Below are 3721 nucleotides of genomic sequence, written 5' to 3' on the forward strand. Positions count from 1 at the left end.
CTTATTTTAGTATGATTTAGTACTTTTAAATTATTATCATTTTCATTATGACTTGTTAATTTGCAATATTTGTTTTACGCGATTTCATTATTATTATTTTTTTTGTTTGAATATTTTAGTGTCATTACTCATATCATATTTTGTGTTATTTTTCTTAGGAAACACCTTAGATAGTTGTATTTTGGTAGGACTAAAGAAAATATTTGAAGTACAAGTAAATTATATGTTTGTATGAATACTTTACCGGAAAAACCCGAAAAAATCCCAGGTTGAAAAACCTGAGTTTTATTGGTTTGATTTGGTTTATAGATTTAAAAATCTGACACAAATGGTTTGGTTTGATATTTAAAAAACCCAAACCAACCTAATAATATACACCCCTATTTGTAAGATTGTCAATAGTTTGAAATGAAATTAATAATGCACGCAAAATTTAGCGATGTTTTCATATATGACTAAACCAATTCAATTTCTGAATTTCTTTATTTGTGACCCAAAGTAGTCAACAGTCAAAATTAAAAAAGTGAAAATAGAGATTTTCAAAAGAATTAAAAGTCATTTAGCAATATATAACACGTTATGAAAGGGTTATAAATACATTAAATCTCCATTACCAAATTCATCAAAATATAACAAATATTCTTACATTTCTCATCTTAATTTTCCAAAAATTAAATCAACATGGCAGCAAAAAATTATAACAATATTATTTTTACAACTTCTTATTGTATAATCTTTCTTTTATTTTTGTTCCTAAGCATGGAAACAAGTGAAGCAACAACATTTCTTCAACATAAAGAAGATCAAGAAAAAAGTGTAATTATTTGGATGGGAAAAGAAAATCTATTGTTACCATCTTTGCAATGGCGTCCTGTACGTTCTCCCAAATCTAATCCTGGTACCAATGTTCCTACAAACATAGCAAGTCAGGTTTCAGAAAGAAACTTTGTTGGTCGTAAGGAATTAATTGCACATTCTCCTCCACTTCCTCCTTCTAGTAACGAGTATCCACATCAGAAACAAAAAATGTAAGGTGATCTATTTTTATACGTCAGAGCATTGATAGACAAAGTTATTTGATACGTATGCTAATGAGCTATTCGAACTCACACAAATGGGCACGAACATATTATTAAGAGAATAAATATATATACCAAGACTCTTGATATAACGTTGTAATATTGGACCATATTATATGCTCTTTATTTCATTGTTTTCATTTATTTTGTGTATCGATAGAATGGTCTCAATGTACTAAGTTTTCACTGCTTATTAATTTGTTGGGTTATGATCGCATTTTTAGCTCATTTTAATCAATCTATTTAATACCATAGTCTGTTTTGATCCGTTTAAAATCAATGCAACTCATCTATTTGACATCTCTAACTATAAATACAAAAGTATATTAAATAAGCCAATATATTACGATGATCAAGAAATATTAATATGTCGCCACTGAGGAGTAGTAGTGAAATTTATGAAAATTGGTTACTTTTAATCAGAAATTTTGAATTTGAACTCGATGAAAAAACTTCCTCTAAACAACACTAATGGAATGTTGGAATGATTTTTTATGGCTTGTTATTCACAAGTCACAAGCCAAAGTCAATGTGGGGAAAAAGAGAAACAAAGTGGATATTTGTCTCAGACTGCTAACTCTTGTGGGCATTTAGTCATAAATCTCTTTAGTCTTCTTGGAGTAATAATTATTCAAACCAAAAGCATAGTTCATAGACAAATATATTTTGATATAAGTATTAAAAATATATTTAAATTCGGCATGAATTATTAGTTTTATTTCTGATGAATTACTGACCGTCTTGAAAATATTCATTTGTTTGACTTAAATACACACTCGATGAAACAACATGAATGAAATACACTTCTAAATTCTCAATCAAGTTTAAAGATGTTTTCAACACTTCTCTGGACTTTTTATTTAGAGCCTCATACTCTTACAAAAGTTTGAGACCACTTGCGATGTCACGTGGAATATAGGAGTGTATCTAAGTTTAGTTAGTCAAGTAGAGGGTGTTTTTAAGCCTATCAATAGTTAGGAGACAAAACTAATAATTTTAGTTAAGTTCATGAGTATTTTCAATAACTAAAAAATGTTTTAACTCAAATATCCACTTTTTAATTTTTAGTTCAACTTCAATGAATAATAAAAAATCATCGGACTTTAGAAAAAAAATGGATACACATTTGCATTGATTATTTTTCACGTAAAAATGCATAGAAACTATAAAAAATAAATTGTTTTTTTTAAATAAAATAAAATCGATGTTCATTTGTCATTTTTCATTTTCTTTTACAAAAATAACGAACATCAAACGATTTTTAAAGTGTAAATTGCAGTTAAAAAGCATAAATAAAAATAATTGAATCATAAACATTAGTATTTTGTATTTAAATGATACATAAAAAATGAAATTGAAAGATTAAAATGGAACAAATTATGTTGGAGTGTCAAAATGAATATTAAGGGCAAGCTAAAGGAATTGTCTATGTATTTGGCCTTTATAATAGGGAGAAGACTCAAATGTGTCATCGAATTTTGAGAAAAGGCTCATCTGTATCATCCGTTAAAAATTTGGCTCATCTATGTCATTTCTGTTTGAGAAAGACTCATGCATACCATTATTTGTTAACTGACATAGATTTATTATTTGGCATATAAATTAAAGTGTCAAAATGAATATTAAGTGCAAGTTAATTAAAGGAATTGTCTTTGCAATTCATTGATTATGTTGCAATTATTTATTGGGTAAAAATTACCTAGTTGTTGTAACAATATTTTTGCAACTTATTGTTGTACGCTTTTATTTTTGTAGTATTGAAAAGTAGGGGTGTACATGGCCGGGTTGGTTCGGGTTTTTCAAATATCAAATCAAACCATTTGTGTCGGATTTTTAAATTTATAAACCAAACCAAACCAATAAAACTCGGGTTTTTCAACCTTGGCTTTTTTTGGGTTTTTTGGTTTTTCGGGTTGTTTCGAGTTTTTCCGGTAAAGTATTCATACAAACATATAATTTACTTGTACTTCAAATATTTATTTAGTCCTACCAAAATACAACTATCTAAGGTGACTCTTAAGAAAATAATACAAAATATGATATGAGTAATGACACTAAAATATCCAACAAAAATAATAATAATGAAATCGCGTAAAACAAATATTGCAAATTAACAAGTCAGAATGAAAATGATCATAATTTAAAAGTACTAAATCATGCTAAAATAAGTTTAATAAGTATTAGTTACATGACTAAATATTAAAGGAAATTAAAATTATATTATCTATTTTAATTGTCTAAACCAATGTAAAACTAAAGAACAAATATTCATTATTATTGTCGTGTTGAATTTATTTTCTTTTTGCATTAATATTAATTTGATTTTGATTTAAGCTTTATTACAATTACCAACATCTGTGGACTATAATCTTTATTGGACCGTTCAGAATTCTAAGTTTCAAACTTGAAATAATATATTAAAAGATAAAAACCATGAAAATGTATAAGAAATATTTAAAAATTATATCAAAGTAAATATTTTTATGTATAAAATAAAAATTTAAAATTATATATATAATGTCGGGTTGATTTGGTCTCGGGTTGGTTTTTTTTAGTTAAAACCAAACCAACCCAAATATAGTCGGGTATTTTTTTTCAAAACCAAACCAAGTCAAACCAAACCACTAGTCGGATTTTTTTTC

The sequence above is a fragment of the Solanum tuberosum genome, unplaced genomic scaffold, assembly GCF_000226075.1.
Source record: "Solanum tuberosum cultivar DM 1-3 516 R44 unplaced genomic scaffold, SolTub_3.0 scf00584, whole genome shotgun sequence".
In the NCBI taxonomy this organism is placed as follows: domain Eukaryota; kingdom Viridiplantae; phylum Streptophyta; class Magnoliopsida; order Solanales; family Solanaceae; genus Solanum; species Solanum tuberosum.